Genomic DNA, 25,793 nt, shown 5'->3' with positions numbered 1-25,793 from the left:
GATGCATGAGACAAACACGTATGCCAATGCAATGCACATAATGACATGATATGAGATGCATGACAACGACAACAACACACGGAGACGAAAACCCGAACTCGAGAAATAACATAACTTAGCGCCGGAAATAGTAAGAGTTGGATCTATTAGGTAAATTACATCCGGGGTGTTACAACACTTTCACCTGCAACTAGCAACGCTATAAGAGGGGCTGAGCGAAGCGGTAACATAGCCAATCAACGGTTTGCTAGGACATGGTGGGTTAGAGGTTCGACATGGCAATTTGGGAGGCATGATAAGCAAGTGGTAGGCATCGTAGCATAGGCATAGAAAAAGAGCGAGCATCTTGCAAAGCAAAGATAGAAGTGATTTCGAGGGTATGATCATCTTGCCTGCAAAGTTGTTAGAGTTGACTGGATCCTCGAAAGCAAACTCAACGGGCTCCTCGTTAGCGAACTTGTCTCCCGGCTCTACCCAAACAAGACAAACAAACAAGAGGAACGCAATCAACCACGTGCAAACTCAAACAACATGATGCAAACATGGTATGCTATGCGAGATGCGATATGGAATGCATATGCAAGATATGACAAGGACTGAATGAACCTGGCCTCAACTTTGAAATCCAAGTGTGCCACTGGAAAGGTGAGGTGATTTCGGTTGAAAACGATATAAAGAACACCGGAATCGGAGACACGGTTTGGAAATGGCAAGCAAAACAAATATGGCACCGGTCTGCAATAAACAGCAAGTAGCCATCTAAATGCATCAAGTTAAACATGCTACATCACTCAAACATGGCAACAAATACATGGTAGGGATCCACCCATAAAGCTTAACAAAAGATGAACACTGAGCTACGGCCAATTCATCCATTAACAGGTTCAAACAAGCACGACAAAAGTGCATTTGATAAACATGTTTCAGACTTAGTGAAATTAACACTTGTCTAGAATTCAGATCAGGTAGCACACTTTGGAGCATGAAAACTATATTCTAGAGGAACTTAACATGGAAAAGCAAGGCATGGCATGGAGCTACTCAAAGAGCTTACCAAAAGTCCCTTAGTGACCTTGAGCCAAGAGGGATCAGAAAATACAATTGCAAGCATGTGAACATGGCAAAAACATAATCAGATGTCAGACTTGGTGAAAAACTGGAGCATGCAAATTAGATATCAAGTAGGCATGTTTACGAGCTCAATGCATTGACTACAGAGCAAGGCATGACAATCTAAGCATAAACCCATCAATAATACACATTATACAAGCTAGACATGGCAAGAACAACAACATGGCATGCACGGATCAACAACAACATCCTTGGCAAAATCGCTAACAAGTAGACAATCTGCCCAGATTCACGAAATAGCAAAAGTAGAGCTCGATTGACTCAAGCTAGGGTGCTCCATAATTGCAAACAAGGACATGGATGGATAGAGCACTACAAGATTAACAAAACATCCTTACTGATCATCCTCAAAAGAGGCACGGATCACTAGGGAACAACATGAACATATGGCATATTGATAGAAACAGATCAAGGACTTGGTGGAATTGCTATGTCCCTGAAATCAGCATTAACGAATGCACCACTTTGCAAGCTTGTGCTAGTCACCACACATATCACAAAAATACATGGATAGCACCTTTGTAAAGATGGCAAAGCATATAACAAAACACATGTAGAGCTAATGAGCATATCATGCACACAATAATCATGGCAAAAAATGACAAATAGCTATTTGGTGCAGCAGATCTGACAATTAACTCAAATAGCACTCTTCCAACAGCATTTCGGGCATCAAGATGAACTCAAATGAGGATCATGCAATGAGATGAAATGATGTGCTCTCTAAGACGAACAGTTTGATATGCTACACGCCCAAAACGGATTTACATATGCAAAGTTACGACAAGATGAACCTAGCAAGACAATTAGGGTTTCGGGAGGAGATACAACTGTCTCAGATCTAGATATGGGTACTGTTCATGCACGGGAACCGAGGCTCGCCGGACTTGGAGCTCGATCTCGCCGGAGAGAAGCCGGTCGGAGGAGGAGGGGGACGAGACCGGCCGGCGAGGTGGCCGGAGAGGGCGGTGGCCGCGGCGTGGTCGCCGGCATGGAGGGGCCGCGGCCGGTGGGAAGGAGCGGTGCGGCGGAGTGGTGAGGCGGCGGGGCGGTGCCGGAGTTCGCCGGGGCAGCGCCGTGCGGCGAAGTGGCGGCGGGGCGCGGGGAAGAAACCGGGCGGTGGGGCGCGCCGACTCTGGCCCAGGCGGGAGCGGCGGAGGGCCAGCTTCGGGCCCTCGCGGGCCAGCGGCGTCGACGAAGTGGGGCGGCGGCGCGGCGAATGGGGACGTGACACGTGGCGTTGGAAGAAGGAGACGTGAATTTCGGAGGGGGGCTATTTATAGGCATAGAGGGAGCTAGGAGTGTCCAAATGAGGTGCGGTTTTCGGCCACGCGATCGTGATAGAACGCTCTAGATGATAGAGAGGGTTTTGGTGGTTTTGGGCCAAATTGGAGGCGTGTTGGGCTGCAACATACACGAGGCCTTTTTGGTCCCTCGGTTAACCGTTGGAGCATCAAACGAAGTCCCAATGGTACGAAACTTGACAAACGGTCTACCAGTAGTAAACCAAGGCCGCTTGGCAAGTCTCGGTCCAATCTGGAAATGTTTAACGCCCACACACGAAAAGAAGGTAGAAATGACCACCGGAGGAGATAGGAGTGCCAGAATGCAAAACGGACAACGGGAGAAATGCTCGGATGCATGAGACGAACACGTATGCAAATGCAATGCACATAATGACATGATATGAGATGCTTGACAACAATAACAACACACGGAGACAAAAACCCGAACCCGAGAAAATAACATAACTTAGTGCCGGAAACTGCAAGAGTTGGATTACATATTAGGTAAATTACATCCGGGGTGTTACAACACTTTCACCTGCAACTAGCAACGCTATAAGAGGGGCTGAGCGAAGCGGTAACATAGCCAATCAACGGTTTGCTAGGACATGGTGTGTTAGAGGTTCGACATGGCAATTTGGGAGGCATGATAAGCAAGTGGTAGGCATCGTAGCATAGGCATAGAAAAAGAGCGAGCATCTAGCAAAGCAAAGATAGAAGTGATTTCGAGGGTATGATCATCTTCCCTGCAAAGTTGTCAGAGTTGACTGGATCCTCGAAAGCAAACTCAACGGGCTCCTCATTAGCGAACTTGTCTCCCGGCTCTACCCAAACAAGACAAACAAACAAGAGGAACGCAATCAACCACCTGCAAAATCAAACAACATGATGCAAACATGGTATGCTATGCATGATGCGATATGGGATGCATATGCAAGATATGACAAGGAATGAATGAACCTAGCCTCAACTTGGAAATCCAATTGTTCCACTGGAAAGATGAGGTGATTTCTGTTGAAAACGATATAAAGAACGCCGGAATCAGAGACACGGTTTGGAAATGGCAAGCAAAACAAATATGGCACCGGTCTGCGATAAACAACAAGTAGCCATCTAAATGCATCAAGCTAAACTTGCTACAGCACTCAAACATGGCAACAAATACATGGCAGGGATCCACCCATAAAGCTTAACAAAAGATGAACACTGAGCTACGGCCAATTCATCCATTAACAGGTTCAAACAAGCATGGCAAAAGTGCATTTGATAAACAGGTTTCAGACTTAGTGAAATTAACACTTGTCTTGAATTCAGATCAGGTAGCACACTTTGGAGCATGAAAACTATATGCTAGAGGAACTTAACATGGCAAAGCAAGGCATGGCATGGAGCTACTCAAAGAGCTTAACAAAAATCCCTTAGTGACCTTGAGCCAAAAGGGATCAGAAAATACAATTGCAAGCATGTGAACATGGCAAAAACATAATCATATCTCAGACTTAGTGAAAAACTGGAGCAAGCAAATCAGATATCAAGTAGGCATGTTTACGAGCTCGATGCACTCACTATAGAGCAATGCATGACAACCTAAGCATACACCTATCAAGAATACACATTATACAAGCTAGACATGGTAAGAACAACAACATGGCATGCACGGATCAACAACAACATCCTTGGCAAAATCGCTAACAAGTAGACAATCTGTCCAGATTCACGAAATAGCAAAAGTAGAGCTCGATTGACTCAAGCTAGGGTGCTCCATAATTGCAAACAAGGACATGGATGGATAGAGCACTACAAGATTAACAAAACATCCTTACTGATCATCCTCAAAAGAGGCACGGATCACTAGGAAACAACATGAACATATGGCATATTGATAAAAACAGATCAAGGACTTGGTGGAATTGCTATGTCCCTGAAATCAGCATTAACCAATGCACCACTTTGCAAGCTTGTGCTAGTCACCACACATATCACAAAAATACATGGATAACACCTCTGTAAAGATGGCAAAGCATATAACAAAACACATGTAGAGCTAATGAGCATATCATGCACACAATAATCATGGCAAAAATGACAAATAGCTATTTGGTGCAGCAGATCTGACAATTAACTCAAATAACACTCTTCCAACATCATTTCGGGCTTCAAGATGAACTCAAATGAAAATGATGCAATGAGATGAAATGATTTGCTCTCTGAGACGAACATTTTGATATGCTACACGCTCAAAACGGATCTATGGATGCAAAGTTATGACATGATGAACATAGCAAAATAATTAGGGTTTCGGGAGGAGAAATAACCGTCTCAGATCTAGATCTGGGTACTGTTCATGCGCGGGAACCGAGGCTCGCCAGACTTGGAGCTCGAGCTCGCCGGAGAGAAGCCGGTCGGAGAAGGAGGGGGACGAGGCCGGCCGGCAAGGTGGCCGGAGAGGGCGGTGTCCGCGGCACGGTCGCCGGCGTGGAGGGGCGGCGGCCGGCGGGAAGGAGCGGCACGACGGAGTGGTGAGGCGGCGGGGCAGCTCCGGATTTCGCCGGGGCAGCTCCGGGCGCGGGGAAGAAACCGGGCGGCGGGGCACGCCGACTCTCTCCTAGGCGGGAGCGGCGGAGGGCCAGCTTCGGGCCCTCGCGGGGCAGCGGCGGCGACGAAGTGTGGCGGCGGCACGGCAAATGGGGGCGTGACACGTGGCGGCAGGGTGGAACCGGACATGTCCGGCCTGCGGAATTTCATCCGGCGGCGGCAGATGGAGTGGATCTAGGGTTTCGGGGGAAGAAAGAGACGTGAATTTCGGAGGGGGGCTATTTATGGGCACAGAGGGAGCTAGGAGTGTCCAAATGAGGTGCGGTTTTCGGCCACGCGATCGTGCTCGAACACTCTAGATGATGGAGAGGGTTTTGGTGTGTTTTGGGCCAAATTGGAGGGGTGTTGGGCTGCAACACACACGAGGCCTTTTCGGTCCCTCGGTTAACCGTTGGAGCATCAAACGAAGTCCCAATGGTACGAAACCTGACAGGCGGTCTACCGGTAGTAAACCAAGGCCGCTTGGCAACTCTCGGTCCAATCCGGAAATGTTTAACCCCCACACACGAAAAGAAGGTAGAAATGACCACCGGAGGAGATAGGAGCGCCGGAATGCGAAACGGACAACGGGAGAAATGCTCGGATGCATGAGACGAACACGTATGCAAATGCAATGCACATAATGACATGATATGAGATGCATGATAACGACAACAACACATGGAGACAAAAACCCAAACCCGAGAAAGTAACATAACTTAGCACCGGAAACGGCAAGAGTTGGATTACATATTAGGTAAATTACATCCGGGGTGTTGCAACACTCCACCACTACGAAAGGATCTCGTCCCGAGAGCTAGGACTAGAAGAACGCCGGGTATTCAGAACGGAGGTGATCCTCGCGTTCCCAGGTGGCTTCACGGTCGGAATGGTGTGACCACTTGACTTTGAGGAATTTGATTGACTTATTGCGAGTCTTGCATTCAGTCTCTTCAAGAATAGTCACGGGGTGCTCACGATAAGAGAGATCTTCTAGGAGATCAATGTCTTCGAAGTTGACGGTGCGGTCAGGAGTCTTGAAGCACTTGCGGAGCTGAGAGACATGGAACACATCATGCACATTTGCAAAGTTTGAAGGAAGCTCGACTTGATAGGCGAGATCGCCTCTCGTGCTGACGATCTTGAAAGGTCCCACGTATCTAGGGGCAAGCTTCCCTTTGATACCAAAGCAACGAGTCCCTTTCATTGGAGAGACGCGGAGGTAAACATGATCTCCGATCTCGAAAGCCAAATCACGGTGCTTACTATCATAGTAGCTCTTCTGGCGTGATTGCGCTGCTTTGAGGTTATCTCGAATGACTTTACACATCTCCTCTGCCTCTGTGATTAAGTCATTTCCCAGAAGTTGACGTTCACCGGTTTCAGACCAGTTGAGAGGGGTACGGCACTTCCTGCCATAGAGAATTTCGAATGGGGCCTTGCTCAAACTTGCTTGAAAACTATTGTTGTAGGAGAATTCAGCATATGGAAGACAATCCTCCCATTTCATGCCGAAGGAGATCACACAAGCCCTGAGCATATCTTCAAGAATCTGGTTGACATCCTCGACTTGACCGCTAGTTTTAGGATGGAAAGCTGTGCTGAAGCGGATGTTGGTGCCCATGGCCTTTTGAAAAGAATCCCAAAACTTGGAGGTAAAGATGCTGCCACGGTCTGAAGAGATCACCTGTGGAATGCCATGCAGCGAGACAATCCGAGAGGTATACAGCTCCGCCAATTGAGCTGCAGTGATAGACTCTTTGATAGGCAGAAAGTGAGCCACTTTAGTGAGTTTGTCGATGACAACGAATATAGCATCATTGCCACGCTTGGACTTTGGAAACCCAGTCACGAAGTCCGTCTCAATGTGGTCAAACTTCCATTCTGGAATGGCAAGAGGTTGGAGGAGACCAGCTGGCCTTTGGTGTTCTGCCTTCACTCTTCTGTAGACATCACATTCATTCACGAACTGAGCAATCTCGCGCTTCATTCGAGTCCACCAATAAGCCTGCTTGAGGTCCTGATACATCTTCGTGCTCCCAGGGTGGATGAAGAGGAGTGAATTGTGAGCCTCGTTCATGATCACTTTACGAAGCTCACCTTTGGGCACAACAATACGATCCTTGAAGAAGAGAGTATCCTTGTCATCATGGCGGTAGCACTTGTACTTGGGTTGGCTCTTGGCAATCCCAATCTTCACCTTCTTCACCATAGCATCAAGAATTTAAGCCTGACGAATCTGGTCTTCCAAGGTAGGAGAGACTTGAAGGTTGGCGAGGAAACCTTGAGGAACAACTTGCAGATTGAGTTTGCGGAAAGCTTCACAAAGCTCGGGTTGATAAGGCTTGATAATCAGACTGCTGCAATAAGCCTTCCCGCTCAGTGCGTCAGCAATCACATTGGCCTTGCCTGGAGTATACTTGATACTCGGATTATACTCTTGAATCATTTCGACCCAACGAGTCTGCCTGAGGTTGAGATTAGGCTGAGTGAAGATGTACTTGAGACTCTTGTGGTCAGTGAAAATGTCCACATTTCTTCCCAATAAGAGATGTCTCCAAGTCAAAAGAGCATGCACAACTGCCGCCAACTCGAGGTCATGAGTGGGGTAGTTCTTCTCGTTGGGCTTCAGCTGGCGAGAGGTATAAGCCACAACTTTCTTCTCTTGCATCGGCACTGCACCAAGACCTTGAAGAGAGGCATGACAGAAGACCTCGAACGGTTTGGATTCATCAGGAGGTGTCAGAACTGGAGCAGTGACCAATTTCTCTTTCAAAGTGTTGAAAGCGATGTCACATTCCGGAGACCAAACGTACTTGACGTGCTTCTGGAGAAGGTTTGAGAGAGGCTTTGCGATCTTTGAAAAGTTCTCAACGAACCTTCGACAGTAGCTTGCGAGACCGAGGAAGCTACGGAGTTGCTTCACGTTCTGAGGTGGTTCCCAATTCACAATTGCGGACACCTTCTCAGGATTCACCGCAATGCCCTTGGCAGAGATGATATGCCCAAGATAAAGAACCTCATCGAGCCAAAACTCACACTTTGAGAACTTGGCGTAGAACTGGTGTTCCCTGAGCTTATCGAGTACCAAACGCAAGTGCTTGGCATGATCTTCCTTGTTCTTCGAAAAGACCAGAATGTCGTCGAGATAGACCAAAACGAAGTCATTTGTGTAGGCATTGAAGATGAAGTTCATCATGCGAGAGAAAGTCGGAGGAGCGTTGACGAGGCCAAAAGACATGACAGTGTATTCATATGAACCATAGCTTGTTCTGAAAGCCGTCTTGGGAATATCTTGCTCACGAATTCGAATCTGGTGAGAACCCATACGGAGATCAAGCTTGGAGAATACTTGGGCACCTTTGAGTTGTTCGAACAGCTCGTTGATGTTGGGAAGTGGGTACTTGTTCTTGATAGTCTTCTTGTTCAATGGACAGTAGTCAACACAAAGTCGGTCCGTTCCATCCTTCTTCTTCTTCTTCACAAAAAGAACTCCACAACCCCACAGAGAGGAACTAGGTCGGATGAGACCGATTCGCTCTTGAATATCGAGTTGCTTCTTCAGCTCCTTCAACTCTTCAGGTCCGAGCTTGTAAGGACGCTTGCAAACCGGTTCCGTGCCAGGCTCAAGATCGATGACGAATTCGACTGGCCAGTGCAGAGGCATTCCTGGAAGCTCTTCTGGAAAGACGTCTTGATATTTGCACACGACTGGAATTTGCGAGATGGCATCCAGTTCACCCTTCTCATTGAGAGAAAACAGACGGATTATAAAGTCATTAGCGGCAAAGACAATTACATCCTCAGACGAATGAGTCAATTGAATCTGCCTGGCAGCACAATCAAGCTGAGCCTTGTGCTTAGAAAGCCAATCCATTCCGAGAATAAGATCAATATCTGAGTTACCAAGGACCATTGGAGAAGAGAGAAACTTGAAATCACCCATCATGATAGAAACATCCGGGACTATTGAAGTAGCCCTCATAGATGTAGCCGGAGAAACCACTCCCATAGGTTTACCCAACATTTGCGAAACGAAGTCATGCTTGGAAACAAATTATTTTGACATGAAACAATGCGATGCACCAGTGCCAAAAAGAACTTTTGCGGGAATAGAGTTAACTGGGAAGTTACCCATGATGACATCTGACGAGTCCTCTGCCTGAGCTGCATTCAGCAAGTTGACCTTGGTGTGCTTGGGGTTATGCTTAACCACAGCTGTACTTGCCAATCTCATAGGAGGAGGAGGAGGGAGACGCCTCTGATTGAAGCATTTGTTGGCATAGTGACCCTTCTGTTGGCACTTGTTGCACGTGACCTCTGAAAGCGGACGGTGATACGGAGCACTCGATCTTGGAGCTTGAGACAAAGTCTTGTTCTGAAAGCCAGGGTTGGGTGGGTGGGAAAATCCACTGCCACCTTTGCTCTTCTGTTGAAACGGCTGACGGAACGGAGGAGGAGGAAGCCAATACTTCTGCTGCTTGGCCACTTGAGTAGAGGAAGAAGGAGTAGCATCTCTGACTCGCTTCTTGGAAGCATCACACTTCAGTTGAGCAGCCTCTTGCTTCAATGCCATGTTGTAGAACTCATCGTACCTCAAGGGCTCAAAGAGAACAAGAGCTAGCTGGATTTCTTCTCTGAGACCACCCCTGAACTGGTATATCATGCTCTTCTCGTCAGGGATGTCCTGCTTAGAAAAACGGGCGAGCTTCCGAAACAACTTGTTGTAGTCATAGACAGAAAAAGAGCCTTGCTTCAGGTTGCGGAATTCCTCACGCTTGCTTTCAACCACGCTCTGAGGAATATGATGAGCTTTGAAGTCTTGACGGAATTCATCACAGGTAATCACATGGCCTCCTCTGGAATCCTTGTACTGCTGGAACCATTCTGCAGATTGGTCTTTGAGTTGGAAGGAAGCGAACTTGACAAAGTCCTCAGGCCAGACGTTAGTGCACTCGAAATGCTTGCATAGGTCCACGAGCCAATCGCCAGCATCAGTTGCCTCAACACAATTGCTGAAGGTCTTTGGCTGGTTAGCAAGGAACTGGTTGAGTGTAGCAAAGTGATTCTGATTGTTGCCCTGGTTGCCTTGGTTGCCTTGGTTGTGCTCTTGAAGAATTTGCATGATCAACTGCGTGTTTGCATTGGTAGCGGCCATCACAGCTTGCCATGCCTCCGGAGGAGGGGGAGGTGGTGGCGGATCCTGATTCTGATTCTGATTGTTGCCCTTAGCGGGAGCCATCCTGAAGAGGGTGACATCCGTTAGCACATTGACAGATAAAATCCCTGTTCAAGAATTCATCCGAATAACCAGTTAACTTGCTAATTAATCCCTACTCATAGGGTCACCGAGTAGCCGATAAACCGAAAAATCGTCCGATTAATTAATTAAATGGCCGATTAGCTGATTAATCCCCTACTCGCTAGCCAACCAAGCAGCTACCAGTTAACGATTTCCTCAACAATGGACAAAATTGAAGCTGAATCAAGCGGGTTGAAATTGCAACATATAGTATTCACATACGAACATAAGAACGAATGCATTCCACTTGAAATGGTCACATATCCATAAATTGAGAAGCCACTTAGAATTTAGGTAGAGAAATAAATCAACAAGGTACGGAGCAAGAACGAATACTCGGTAAGAAATCCCAATCTCAAACCAAATATCCGTGGAAGAAGAGCTAGAGCTACAAGAATTCCCACCTATGGAACTCCCGAACCTTTCCGGTTATGCAATCAGGTGTTGGGGATACAGGGGAAGCATAATATCTCACCCAAATCTAGCAAATCCTACATCCAGCTGTATCCATCCTTCAACACATAACCGAGAAAAACTTCGGAAACCATCTACCTCAACCTTCGAAAAGCATCCGTTATACAAGTTATGGAAATACTCCCGAACTCCCGCCCCAGTACTGGGTGGCGTCGAGGTTATCTCACCAACAACTGCATAAAAGAGATTTTCGATGTCAGCGTACTAAACTCAGGTATTCCAGAACTGCAACGATAAAATTGTGATGACAACACCTCAGAGCTCAACTCCCCGGGACACTGCCACAACCACTAAATGACAGGAGGCACCAAGAACAATGTTCTCATCACAAAACCATCGGAACGATTCCAAGATACCCGCATGATCCTAATTTTTTTTTAGTAAAATTTGAGAAGAGAAGAGTCAAAACTCTACGTCAGGATGCCTTAACAGAGCGATGAAGGGACTGGGGAGTAAAAAGAATTCCTAAACTCTTCGATATATAATTCCTAAATGACTCAAAACATTTTTCTAGACTCAACACGGCTGCTAAAAACGATCAAGCAGTGGGGGCTCCTAAGGTCGGGGAAGGCTCTGATTACCAACTTGTAACGCCCTCGATGCGGCTATATCTCCTACGTGTCGAAGCACGGCTTAGAGGCATAACCGCATTGAAAGCAATGTCGCAAGTAAGGCAATCTTCACAACATCCCATGTAATATAGATAATTAAAGGGAAGGTACATAGTTGGCTTACACTCGCCACGTCAAAGAAAGTACATAAATAGCATTACATCATCCAATCACTCATGGCCTGACTACGGTGCCAAAATAAAAGATCAACCCCAACATGCGACATGGTCCCGATCGCCCCAAGTGGGCACCACTACTGATCATCAGGGAAAGACACATAGTAACGGTGTGAGTCCTCGTCGAACTCCCACTTGAGCTCAAGCGCATCATCTGGAACGGAGTCATCAGGCCCTGCATCTGGTTTGGAAGTAATCTGTGAGCCACAGGGATTCAGCAATCTCGCACCCTCGCGATCAAGACTATTTAAGCTTATAGGTAAGGTAAGGTAATATGTGGAGCTGCAGCAAGTGACTAGCATATATGGTGGCTAACCTGTTCACAAAAGAGAGCGAGAAGAGAAGGCAAAGCACGAACAAAGAACTAGAGAATAACCTACGGCAATCATTACTCCAACACCGTGTTCACTTCCCGGACTCCACCGAGAAGAGACCATCACGGTAACACACACCGTTGATTCATTTTAATTAAGTTAAGGTTCCAGTTATCTACAACCGGACATTAACAAATTCCCATCTGCCCATAACCGCGGGCACGACTTTCGAAAGTTCAAAACCCTGCAGGGGTGTCCCAACTTAGCCCATGACAAGCTCTCACGGTCAACGAAGGATATACCTTCTCCCGATACATTCCGATCAGACTCGGCATCCCGGTTCTACAAGACAACTTCGACAATGGTAAAACAAGTCCAACAATACCACCCGCTGTGCTGACAAATCCCGATAGGAGCTGCACATATCTCGTTCTCAGGGCACACCGGATAAGCTAAGCATACGGGAGCCAACGTAACCCAAGTTGCCAAGGGACGGCCCCGCACGGTGCTCTAGGTTGGACCAACGCTTAGCGAAGCACTGGCCCGGGGGTTTAAAATAAAGATGACCCTTGAGTCCGCGAAACCCAAGGGAAAAAGGCTAGGTGGCAAATTGTCGGAGTAATGGGCCACGGGTAGGCCAACCCGAGACCCAGAACCTTTCAAGACATCGGGGCAGGCTGCGCCTCTCCAGACCCCAGGACGAAGAGCCGCCTTCAAGAAGCCAACGGCGGGATGGCCAACTGACCACTCACGGCCAAGTCCCAGGGACGACTTCAGGGAAAGCCGACTCCCGACTGGCGACTTCCAGAGAAGCCGGCTTTGGGGAGTCGGCCTGCGACTCCAACAAACCCCGTGACCTCATCGAGGGGGATGGGGCGGGAGAGTGGCTACAGTGAAGCCCACTCCCGCCCCTTACCAAGGGCGGGCATGGCTACAACAGGCCGTACCCTGGAAGATCTCCGTGCGGCGCGGCACTGTTGCCACGCCGGCCCTGACATCAGCACCGCAGGACCGAGTCCTGCACCCACGACGGCTTGTCTGTACGGCTCGGAGGCGGTGGGTCCCACCAGTCGGTGAGACCCCAAGAGACGGCAAGAGGACCACCAGTCGGACCCATCGGGAGTCGGCCTGGGGGAGTCGGTCGAGCCCTCCCCTGGGGCCCACACACCATTGATCAAGATGTGATGGGGAGTGGCAATAGGATTGCCCGCCAGGCGGCGGGGCTATTGCCACGACCTCATGATCAAGCCCATGTCATCAGAAGTGCGGCTACAGTAATCAGCAGCCGGCAAGACCCGCCCACGATGGACGCGGCTTGTCGGCTCCGTACCAGGCCAGTCAGCGGGGCCCGCCAGCCGGCGGGCCCCAGCGGTCGGCAGAGAAGACGGAGGCCAGAGGCGCTGACGGCTGGGCCCGCGTCCGGCCGGATTACCATTGTACCCCTGGGGGGTAGGCCTATATAAACCCCCAGGGCACCCATGCGAAGGGTTGGAACCCATTAGCTCTAGGCCAGATCATGTAGAGGGAGAGAGCTAGCCTTGCCCTCTCCTACCACCCGAAAACAGCTCGAGGAGCAACCGTGTAAACACTTTGCCATAGTGATCATGCGAGACCCCGCAGAGCAGCAGTAGGGGTGTTATCTCTCCGGAGAGCACTAAAGCTGGGTAAGATTCGCCGGCGTGCATGTCTTCGCCTCATCCCGTTTCCAGGCACCGGCGACATTCTACTCGCCCCCACCATGATAACCATCGTTTGGCATATGTCGCACCCAACCCCCGACATTTGGCGCCCACCATGGGGCCTGGTGCACCGCCGTCCGGAGACCTGTTCTGGACGGGAACCCTTTTTCTCCCTGGCGAGCGCAGCCAGCCAGGCACGCCAGACGGAGTTTGCGCCGACGCGCTAAGCGACATTAAGATCGCCTGCGCAGCCAGCTGCTTGGCCGAACTTGTCGGCGAGGTCCGCCTCTCTGACGAACCTGCATCCAACGCAGGCACGGGCGGCCCCGAGAACCTCCTCGTGGGCCTCCTCGATCAACTCCATGTTTCCGGTGAGCCTGCCGTAGACTTGGAGTCCGTAGGCTCCACCGACCCGATGCTGGTCGACTCCGACACCGCGTCGCTCGATGCGTTCCCCACCAATGTGGTGGTCTATGACGAACCTCTCCCTCGCGCGGAGAGCAACGGAAGCACCGTCACCGAGGTGCTCGTCATCAGTCATGACGAGCTCCCCGGCGGAGGAGCGCACGACTCACTCGGCGCGGCGCTACAAGACCTAACTGCGCCCATTCCGGAAGACGCTGACGCAGAGACGTTGGAGGCGCGCCGCCTTCAGCTCGTTGAAGGCGCGAAGAAGCTGGCCAGCATGAGACGCTTGTCAGAAGCCTACCAGTGGGAGATGGATCGCACCGTCGGCGTCTCGCCGGCCCCGGCGGGGCCCAGCCGCCTTGGAGCGGTCCAGCAGTGCGGCGTAGCCATCACCAACCTGTTTGGGGCAAGCCGCCCTGTGTACGCTACACCAGCGGAGAACATCCGAGCCGCCCAGGCAGCGGCGGATGAGCTGGACAATTTTGAGGGCGAAGAACGCCGCCTCATGGTGGAGCGAGTCCAGCGGCTCCTCGACGCGGATGCCGCGCAGAACGAGGCCGGCTGCCGCACGGAGGCGCCGCAACGGCCAAACGACGACCTTCACCGAGATCAAGGCGCGACGTCTTGGACGCCGACTGGCGGCGCCCGAGGAAGAAGAGACAAGGAGCCGGCTGTCAGCCACAGTCGGACTCGCACTACCATAAAGCGCGACCAAGACGACCGCCCGAGAGTAGTGGAACAACGGGATGACTGTCTGCCTCCCCCTCCCTGCAAGGAGAGGCGAGTCTCCCCGCTGCCTGTTGACCATCCGACTCTCGGCGACCGCCTTGGCCGCCGAGAGGGAGTTGGAGAGAATGACGCCCGCCACCGAATCGACCGACTTCACCGATCCTTAGCGCTGGAAGAACAAGACGAGCAGGGTCCGCCTTGTTTCGGGCCCCGCATTTGGGACGAGCCCTTTCCCAGAGGATTCACGCTCCCAAGAGACATGCCCAAGTATACCGGCTTCGTGAAGTCGGAAGACTGGCTAGTCGACTACTCCACGGCTGTCAGCATAGCAAACGACAACAAGCGTGTCGCCGTAAAGTACGTTCCGCTCATGCTCCAGTGCACGGCCTGGACATGGCTGAACAGCCTGAAGCCCCGCAGCATCAACAGCTGGGTCGACTTCACCGAAGCATTCGTCCGCAACTTCACCAGCACGTACAAGCGTCCTCCCAAGCCTCGCCAGCTCTCCTTGTGCGTGCAAGGCCCCGATGAGTCGACTCGTGATTACCTCACGCGTTGGGCCAAGCTTCGGAACTCCTGTGAGGGCGTGCACGAGGTGCAGGCCATCGAGTACTTCACAGCCGGGTGCAGAGAAGGCACCCTCCTCAAGCACAAGCTCCTCTGCGACGAGCCAGAAACCCTCGACGAGCTGCTCATCATAGCGGACAAGTACACCATGGCCGACTCCTCCATCAAGGCGGAGATTCAAATCAGCACAACTGGCAAAGTGCCCCCTCAAGCTCCAAGAACTCCGGCGGCAGATGCCAGCCGTCGACAATAGCAGGGCGACCACAAGCGCAAGGCCCCCTAGCCGGCTTCCAGCAGCCGGCAAGTCGCGACCGTTAAAGCCCAGCAGCCAGATGAGCAGCCTCCGCCCAAGCGACAGAAAGGCGGCAAGCCAAACTGGTTGCCGGTCTTCTCCTACGAACAGACCCTGGATGGACCTTGCAAGTTCCATAGCGGCGCGAAGCCGTCGAATCACACCACCCGGAAGTGCCACTGGCTCACCAGGATCGCCAAGGGAGACGACCTCCTACCTCCCCCGCCTGCTGGGCAGCCGCCTCCGCCGCCGCCCCAGCAGCCGGCTATCAGGCCAGTCGGCGCAGTACAAGACGAATACCCTGAAGAGCACGGAGCCTACGTGGTGTTTACCAGTGTGGCTGATGATCAACGCAACAGGCGGCTGCAGCGACAAGAGGTGAATGCAGTAGCATCGGAGATGCCGGAGTTCATGCACTGGTCCGAGAAGCCCATCAGCTGGAGCAGGGCTGACCACCCAGAAGTGATGCCGAGTCCGGGCTCCTATGCCTTGGTCCTGGACGCCACCTTTGCTACGGACAGGCGAGCCGCGCGTTTCTCGCGAGTTCTGATAGACGGAGGCAGTAGCATCAATATCCTGTACAAGGACACCATGGAGAAGTTAGGAATCAAGCAAAGACAGCTCCAGAACAGCCGGACCGTGTTCCACGACATTGTTCCTGGGCTTTCTTGCTCACCCATCGGCAAGATCCTGATGGACGTCCTCTTTGGAGACAGAGATCACTTCCGCAGAGAGTCTGATTGGTTTGAGGTGGTGGACCTTGAGAGCCCATACAATGCGCTACTTGGCCGACCCGCCTTGGCCAAGTTCATAGCGGTCCCCCACTACGCCTACCTCAAGATGAAGATGCCCAGTTCCAGGGGAATTCTGACTATGGCCGGCGACTACCGGAAGTCGTCTACTTGCGCGGCTGAGAGCAGTCGGCTGGCCGAGTCCTTGGTAATCGCGGCCGAGAAGCGGCTCCTTGAGCGAGTTGTGGCGATGGTCGACAAGCAGCCTGAGGTATCACCAACCCAAAAGAGTCGGAGGCTGAGGGTTCGTTCAAACCGGCCAAAGAGACAAAGAAGATACCCTTGGATCCGGAGCACCCAGAGAGGTACGCCGTCGTAGGTGCAAACCTCGATAGCAAATAGGAAGGCGAGCTCGTCAATTTCGTCCGTGAGAATCGGGACATCTTCGCATGGTCCCCCAAAGACATGCCAGGTGTACCGACGGAATTCGCCGAGCACAAGTTACATGTCCGATCTGATGCAAAGTCGGTCAGGCAGCCTCTACGCCGCCTATTAGAAGAGAAGAGAAGAGTTGTCGGAGAAGAGATAGCCCGACTCCTAGCAGCCGGCTTCATTATGGAAGTGTTCTTTCCAGAATGGCTAGCAAATCCGGTCCTGGTACTGAAGAAGAACAAGCAGTGGCGAATGTGTATTGACTACACGAGCCTCAACAAGGCCTGCCCCAAGGACCCATTTGCTCTACCAAGAATCGATCAGGTGATAGACTCCACAGCCGGATGCGAGCTATTGAGTTTTTTGGATGCATACTCAGGATATCACCAGATCAAGATGAACCCGGCTGACAGACTGAAGACCGCCTTCATCACGCCGTTTGGAGCCTTCTGCTACCTCACCATGACGTCCGGCTTAAGGAATGCCGGCGCCACCTTTCAGCGTTGCATGCAGAAGTGTCTCCTCAAGCAGCTCGGCAGGAACGCCCACGTCTACGTGGACGACATGGTGGTGAAGACAGAAAATCATGGAACGCTGCTGGAAGACCTCAAGGAGACCTTTGAGAACCTACGCCAATTCCAGATCAAGCTCAATCCCGAGAAGTGTGTCTTCGGAGTACCGGCCGGACAGCTCCTTGGCTTCCTGGTCTCTGAACGCGGCATAGAATGCAACCTAGTAAAGATCAAGGCCATTGAGAGAATGGAGGTACCCAGCCGATTGCTGGATGTGCAAAAGTTCACCGGTTACTTGGCGTCCATCAGCCGATTCATCAGTCGGCTGGGCGAGAAAGCTCTCCCCTTATACCAACTCATGAAGAAGACCACCTTTTTCGAGTGGAACCATAAGGCGGATGAAGCTTTTCTCCATTTAAAGAAGATGCTGACTACTCCACCCGTCTTGGCGGCTCCGACTCCCAAGGAACCTATGCTCCTGTACATCGCCGCCACCAGCCGGGTGGTCAGCATGGTCATTGTAGTGGAACGCAAGGAGGAAGGCAAGGCACTACCTATCCAGAGACCGGTATATTACCTGAGCGAAGTACTATCGACCTCCAAGCAGAACTACCCCCACTAGCAGAAGATGTGCTATGGCGTACACTTTGCTGCCAAGAAATTGAAGCCTTACTTTTAAGAGCATCCAATCACGATGGTCTGCATGGCCCCGCTTGCCGAGATCATTGGTAGCCGAGATGCTTCTAGCCGAGTGGACAAATGGGCCATAGGGCTGGCTCCCTACACCATCCACTACCAGCCTCGCACCGCTATCAAGTCACAACCACTGGCCGACTTCCTCGTCGACTGGGCCGAGACCCAGTACCTACCTCCAGCGCCTGACTCCACCCATTGGCGGATGCATTTCGACGGCTCCAAGATGCGCACCGGCTTGGGAGCCGGCATCATCCTCACCTTTCCTAAAGGCGACAAGCTCAAATACGCACTACAAATCCATTTTGCCGCCTCCAACAACGTCGCCGAGTACGAGGCGCTCATTCAAGGGCTCCCGCTTTCCAAAGAACTTGGCATCCACCGGATCTTGTGTTACGGCGACTCGGACTTAGTGGTCCAGCAATCATCTGGCGACTGGGACGCGAAAGATGCAAACATGGCGAGTTAACGTTTCCTCGTACAGCAACTCAGCGGGTATTTCGAAGGGTGCGAGTTCCTCCATGTGCCAAGAAACGACAACGACCAAGAAGATGCCTTGGCACGAATCGGCTCTACCCGCCAAGCAATACCATCTGGCGTCGCCCTTCAACGCCTCCTCAAGCCGTCTGTCAAGCCTTCACCAGAATCAGACTCCATTTTTGTGCCGGCTCCTCCCGAAGACGTCGGATCCGACTCCAGAGCCCCGGCAGTCAGTACGGGGATTTTGGCGGATAACTCCAAAGCCGCCACAGTCGAACCCGGCCCGGGGACTGCGGCGGCGGACTCGAAGACTCCAGAACTCGACCCAAGGGCCGCGCCAGTCGGCCTGGGGACTTCATTAACCCAGCAAGCGGTTGTTGACTCCAACCCGCCGCCTCCCAGCCCAACTGCCCTCGTCCAAGTCGCAGTTCTGGCAGTCGAAGAAATAGCAGCACCCTCATGGGCCCAGCCCATCCTCATATTCCTGGTGAGCAAAGAGCTGCGGACTGATGAGACCTCAGGTCGGCAAGTACAACGCCGGGCGGCAGCCTACACCATAGTCAACAGAGAGCTGGTCAGGCGCAGCGTCACTGATGTCTACCAGCGCTGCGTAGAGCCAGAGCAAGGCCAGGTGATTCTTAAAGACATCCATCAAGGCGAGTGCGGCCACCATGCGGCTTCAAGAGCACTCGTTGCCAAAGCCTTTCGACATGGTTTCTTCTGGCCAACTGCCTTGGAAGAGGCCAAGGAGTTGGTCCAAAAATGCAAAGGGTGCCAGAAGTTCAGCTCCAAGCCGCACCAGCCAGCTTCTGCACTCAAGACCATCCCCATTGCCTGGCCTTTCACAGTTTGGGGTCTAGACATGGTGGGACCATTCAAGATAGCACGTGGTGGCTTAACTCACTTACTTGTCGAAGTGGAAAAGTTCACCAAGTGGATAGAAGCGAAGCCAATCAAGAAGCTGAACGGTCCAACTGCCGTGACTTTCATCGCTGATATCACAATTCAGTACGACATACCACACAGCATCATCACCGACAACGGCACAAATTTCGCCAAAGGCGCCTTGGCCCGTTTTTGCGCAACACAGGGCATCCGACTGGACCTAACATCCGTCGCCCATCCACAGTCAAACGGCCAGGTGCAGCGAGCAAATGGCCTCATCCTGTCCGGCATCAAACCCCGGCCGATCGAGCCTCTAGAGCGCTCGGCTGGCTTCTGGCTCGACGAGATACCAGCCATCCTCTGGAGCCTGCGCATGACTCCAAACAAAGTCAACCGGCTTCACGCCTTTCTTCCTCGTCTACGGTGCCGAAGCCGTCATCCGAACGTACATAGAGTTCGACTCCCCACGAGTCACCATGTACACCAAGAGGAAGCAGAAGAAGCACGACAAGACGGCGTCGATCTGCTGGAAGAGGGCCGGCTGTTGGCACTCAGCCGGTCCAGCATCTACCAGCAGAGCCTGCGCCGATACCACAACAGGAAGGTCAGGTCAAGATCTTTCCAAGAAGGCGACCTTGTGCTCCAGCTAATCCAGCGAACAGCCGGCCAGCACAAGCTGTCGGCGCCTTGGGAAGGCCCTTTCATCGTCAGCAAAGTACTAGGCAACGACTCCTACTACCTGATTGACGCTCAGAAGCCCCGAGCACGCAAGAGGGACGACTCCGGCAAGGAGACAGAGCGGCCATGGAATGCAAATGTCCTCCGAAGATTTTACAGTTGATGCAGTATGTACCACACTACCTTTTGTATTAAAGTACCAAGACTTCGGGCCCCCCGAGACGAGCTCGGGGACTGCCCTCTTTTGTCTGTATGATAAAAATTATGCTTACAAGTATGTTACTCTTTGTCATGCCGCTTGGCACCGGGCTCGACAACTCGGCCCGGGGACTTGCCGCCTTGCACTATGAAATGCTTCCTGTAGCCGGACAAGTAGTGTGTAACACCTAAACCGTCTTCTATCATAAGCCGCAGCTCACAGAGCGACTGTACGGTGGGCAGAGGTAAGGTAGAATGGGCGTTCGCATGAAAAATGGCTAAGGACTCAAAGCGTAAAACATAGTTCAAGACGGCTTCCAGCCTTTTTCGCAAACCGACTCTCGAATAGTCGGATTGCCGTCTTCTATTCAACTTGCTCAAAAAACTCTTAAAAACGGCTAAGTACTTGCCTTCCCAAAGTAGCCAAGCATTTGATCCAGCGACAGTCCGCAGAGCGGTTGTCCAATTGGCAAGATAGGCAACTAAGAGAAAGCGGCACAGGAAAAAAGCCAAAAGAGCAATGAGCAAGAAAAAATAGAACTCGAATAAATATATTTACATAGCATAGGCCCTTGGCCGAATCTTCGAGCAGAAGTTCAAAATACACCCTGCGGGTGGAATTGTGCGAATTAACAAGTTCTTCAAAGACTACTGAAGCAGATAAAATAAAGATAAAGCGGCAGCTTAGGAAGCAGCAGACGGATTCAGAGGGTTGGAGGAGGCGCCAGCATCAGGCGTTGGGGCGGCCGGCTGGGCAGTCTCGGCTTGATCGCCTTCGGCGGCAGTCGACTCGGTCGCACGCGGCTCGTTGCTGGAAGCGCGGTCGAGCTGAGGCTGGCCGTCTGCTCCGTCTTCTGGTGCCTCTGCCTCGCCTCCGTCCTCCGCCTCACCCTCTTCCTCGACGCTGGAGCTAATCACCTCCGCCGAGTCCTCGCCGTAGTCTGGGTTCAGCCCAAACCACTCCGGCGGTACCTCCTTGCCGTCTTTAGACCGCTCGGGGACGAAGATGCTGGTGTCGGTGTACTCAACGATCGCCGCAACACGCTTGACGAGGGCGTCTTCCGCAGTTGCCAGCTCCGGCTGGGCTTCCGACCGAAGCGTGGCCAGCCGGTCTAGATCCAGCCCCGGATACCATGCCTTGACGAACTCCAAGGCTCGGCGCGCTCCAGCTCGGGCCGAAGAGCCCTTCCAGGCCTCAAGACGACCAACCGCGACCTCTAGCCAGTCGGCCGTCAGGCTGGGGGTGCGCGGAGCCTGCATGTCCGGCCACAGGGTGGCAATCGCCTGGGCACCAACACGCTGAAGTTGGCGCAACATCCGGTGAGCTGGCCGAAGGCGAGCCTCGATGCTCAGGATGTGCTCGTCAAGAGTTCGGGGGGTGTCGGCGGAAATCTCTGCGCCCTCCGCCCTCCAACCTTCATGGTCAGCCTCGATGGCTTGGATGGCGGCCTGCGAGTGCCCAGGAAAGAAGTCTGCAAAGACAGGAAGAAACGAAGAAGCAAGTCAAAAACCAGGAGTCAGCATGACTTAAATCGGCAGCTCAAAGAAAGAAAGTAAAGAAACTCACCATCAACGATGTCTTCAATATCATGGAAGCCGGAGGCCAGCATCGCCTCCTTGTTAGACCAGGAGGAGCGCTCGCTCGCGAACTCTGCCAGGAGGGCGGTTTCCGTCTCCTCCGCCTCCCTCTGCGTCTTCACAAGCGGCTCCTTCTGCTCTACCAATTGAGTGGCCAGCAGATCGCGCTCCGTGGCGAGCTTGCTGCACTCCTCCTCTTTGGCGTGCAAAGCGGAGTTGGCATCGCTCAGCTGCTGTTGAAGAGCAGCGTTGGCCCCTGAAAAGAAGGACGAAAGAAGGCGTTAAGTCATCAGGTAAAGAAGGTCGCCGGGGAGATCCGGCCCGACTGCTTAGCAGTCGGCCCGAATCTCGGGGACTACAGCCCGCGGGTGCGCCAGCGCGCCCCCGCAAAGAAGGAAAAAGACTTACTCTGGCTCTCCGACAAATCGGCGGTCCGCTTGCCCAGCTCTTCAACATTACGGTTGAAGGCAGTAACGCGGAGGTTGTGGTAGTCCCGCGACAAACATTTCAGACAAAAAGTTAATACCCAGAGTTCATCAATTGGAGTTCCGCGCCGCCTGCTCAGCAGCCATCCCGAAAATCGGGGACTACACCCAGTGGGTGCGCTGGCGCGCCCCCACAGAGAGGAACAAGGAAAGAAAGACCAAAGGAAAAAACATACCCGGACGGCTGCCCGCGACGCCAGGTACGCCTTGGTGCAATTCTGGAGAGCGTCGCCCTCGGCACGAAGCTTCCCCTGGATGTCCAGAAGCGCCTGGTTCAGCGGCCCTGTGCCGCCTCCTCGCACCCACCCAATGGGCGCGGCGCTCGTCGCTTTGGCGTCTGGGATCGCCGAGATGGCGGTGCCGGCCTCCAGGGGGCCGGGTGCTGAAGTCGCCTTCTCCAGACGGTGGCGCATCGGCGAGCCGACTTGGAGGAGTAACCTCGCCACGACCTCGTCTTCGGTCGGCGGCACCGGAGGGTCCGCTGGCTGCTTGCCTTGCGCTCCCTCAGACGGCGGCGGAGGCGGCGGCGGAACGATCACGTCTGGCGTAGAAGGGTCACCGCCGTCCCTCTCCATGACGGGGTTCTCCCCGCCGACTTCTCCAGTCTGCCCCGTGAACTCCGGAGGCGGCGGCGCAGCGTTCAACGGGGCGATGAACACCGCCGATTGGCGGCGTGCAGCTTCCTCAGCCCGCCGCTTCGTCGCGGCGGCGGCTTCGGCCTCCGCCAGTCTCTTCTTGGTGGAGGCTTCCGCCCTGTCGGCCTCCGCCTTCTCCAGGAGAACGGCCTCTTCTTCATTGCGCTTCTCCTGTGCATTCCGCTTCGTCGCCTCCCGGAGGTCGGCAACGGGGTCAATCCGCCGAGTGGTGGCGGACGTCTCCGCTGACCCCATGATGGAGGCGGCGGTGACCCTGTCAAGAGTGAGGGGAGCCTTGAAGCAAGGGGAGCAAGTAAAGACTCAGATGGAGCCGCAAAGAAAGAATAAAGCATTAAGACAGAATGCTCATGCTAAGTCCAATGGCGGCTTCTTCACTTCCTTACGGAAGCGGATGGCCTTCGCGGCCGCCTCGTCCCGCCGGGTCGCCGCAGCCGAACCCTTGGGTTTCTTCGGCCAACTGCCGAACAAGGTCGGCACGGCCCTGCGCTTCTTCCCGCCGCCTGGAGCACTCGGCGCGGCAGAAGAGCCCGCGCCAGGCTGGCTGGCTCCTGGCCGATGGCGGGGGGCGACTTCCCCCTCGGCGTCGTCGTCTGGCCAGTCGGCGAAAGTAGTCGAAGGCCTGAAGTCGCCCGCTGTTCCTCCTCCTCCCTCGACGTTGTCCTACAGAGCAGCCGCCCCCAGATCGGGGTCGTCGACGTCGCTCTCTGCCGGATCGGCGAGGAACTCGCGGGCCGGCCCCGAAGTGCCGGCTGGCAGGTGGAGGAGGGGATTCTGACCAAAGCCGACTGGTCAAAACAAACTCGGTGAGCGAGAAGACAGTCCAAAGAAAGAAAGGAAAGGCAACTCACCACGGGCGGGGGGTTGGCGCGGGAGTACGGCTCCTTGCCGAACCGCCAATCCTCCAGGAGCTTGCTGTCCGAGAGGTAGTTCACCATGAAGGCCACCTCTTCGTGAGGCATGTCCTTGGTGCACATCCGACTCGGGTCGCGGTGCCCGCTCATCTGGCATATCATGTGGGGGCGGCCTTGGAGTGGGAGAACTCGGCGCGCCACGAAGGCAGCCAGCAGGTCTGGACCAGTCAAACCCTCCGACTGCGTCAGCACTCGGAGTCGCGCGATGGCGCCGGCTCCCGCAGGCATCAGCGACTTGGCCCGGTACGACCAGTTGGGCAGTCGCCCAGCCGGCGGGCCGGCTTCGAAAGCCGGCAGGTTGACCCAGTCCCCCCTCGCAGAGACGCTCCTGACGTAAAAGTAGGATCTTTGCCACATCCTCAACGACTTTATCAGCAAGATGGAGGGGAAGGGATTGTCGGCCCCCGACCTTCGCACGGCGATGAAAGTGCCGCACTGAGCCGGCACGCCCGCGGCCTGGGTGCCGAGCTTGGAGAAGAAGAACTCCCCCCAAAGCTCGAGGGTGGGGAGGACTTCGAGGAAGCCTTCGCACAAGGCCACGAAGGCGGACAACAGCACCACTGTGTTGGGGGTGAGGTGGTGCGGCTGGAGGCCGTAGAACTCCAGGAAGGATCGGAAGAAACTGCTCGCCGGCAGCCCCAACCCGCGCAAGCAGTGCGAGCGGAAGATGACCCGCTCGCCCTCCTGCGGCGCGGGGGAAATCTCCCCCTTCGGCGCAAGACGCACCCACACGTGATCCTCGCCGGGGAGCCGATGAGTTCGGCGGAGGAACTCGATGTGTTCATCGTGAACTTCGGAGCCGTCCCAGGTGCTAGAGCGCACCGGGGGAGGCGCGGTGGCAGAGGAAGAACTCATCGCGAGCTGATCGCCGCGGCGTTCGTCAGAGCTTGGGTGCGGCGCGGAGCGAAGAAGAAGAAGGAGGAGAACGAGGAGCAGTGAGAAGGAAGAGTGTGAGGAGTGGTGGGAAGGAGGGGCGCGCATGCCCCCTCTCCCCCCTAGTTATAGCCTCGTGGGCTGCGAAGCCGAGGGGGCGGTCGTGGGGATTTACTGCGCCCACGGCCCCACGACCCCCACGTTCCACGATAAAGTTACTGCGCGCAGTAACTCCACAGGAATCCCAACCATCCGCCGGGGCCGCAGCGGATCCGCGCGGGTGCCGAGGTGCGGTAGTGGCGAGCCCCGCCTATGGGCCTGTCCCATCGCGCACGTAGGCTGGCAGGACGGCCCAGCCACGTGTCATCGCATGACAGGCCTAGAATGGGCGGCGGCCTGGAGGCTTAGCTAGCACGCTACTTGGATCCCGCCGCGACGTTCGAAATATTGTGCGAGTCGGAATTGAGTGAGTCCGAATTGAGCGAGTCCGACTCCTTCTAGTTGGCCCGGTAGAAGTCAATCAAAGACCATGTGTTGAGCACCCGGAAAGAGAAGCTGCTGAGGCTTCTCGGCCGATCGTCCGTGGTGCCTCACGAGCTTCGGGGACTACTGTCGGAGTAATGGGCCACGGGTAGGCCAACCCGAGCCCCAGAACCTTTCAAGACATCGGGGCAGGCTGCGCCCCTCCAGACCCCAGGACGAAGAGCCGCCTTCAAGAAGCCAACGGCGGGATGGCCAACTGACCACTCACGGCCAAGTCCCAGGGACGACTTCAGGGAAAGCCGACTCCCGACTGGCGACTTCCAGAGAAGCCGGCTTTGGGGAGTCGGCCTGCGACTCCAACAAACCCCGTGACCTCATCGAGGGGGATGGGGCGGGAGAGTGGCTACAGTGAAGCCCACTCCCGCCCCTTACCAAGGGCGGGCATGGCTACAACAGGCCGTACCCTGGAAGATCTCCGTGCGACGCGGCACTGTTGCCACGCCGGCCCTGACATCAGCACCGCAGGACCGAGTCCTGCACCCACGACGGCTTGTCTGTATGACTCAGAGGCGGCGGGTCCCACCCGTCGGTGAGACCCCAGGAGACGGCAAGAGGACCACCAGTCGGACCCATCGGGAGTCGGCCCGGGGGAGTC

This window comes from Triticum aestivum, chromosome 2A (genome assembly GCF_018294505.1).
Source record: "Triticum aestivum cultivar Chinese Spring chromosome 2A, IWGSC CS RefSeq v2.1, whole genome shotgun sequence".
Taxonomy (NCBI): domain Eukaryota; kingdom Viridiplantae; phylum Streptophyta; class Magnoliopsida; order Poales; family Poaceae; genus Triticum; species Triticum aestivum.
Note: the sequence above shows the minus strand (reverse complement) of the source record.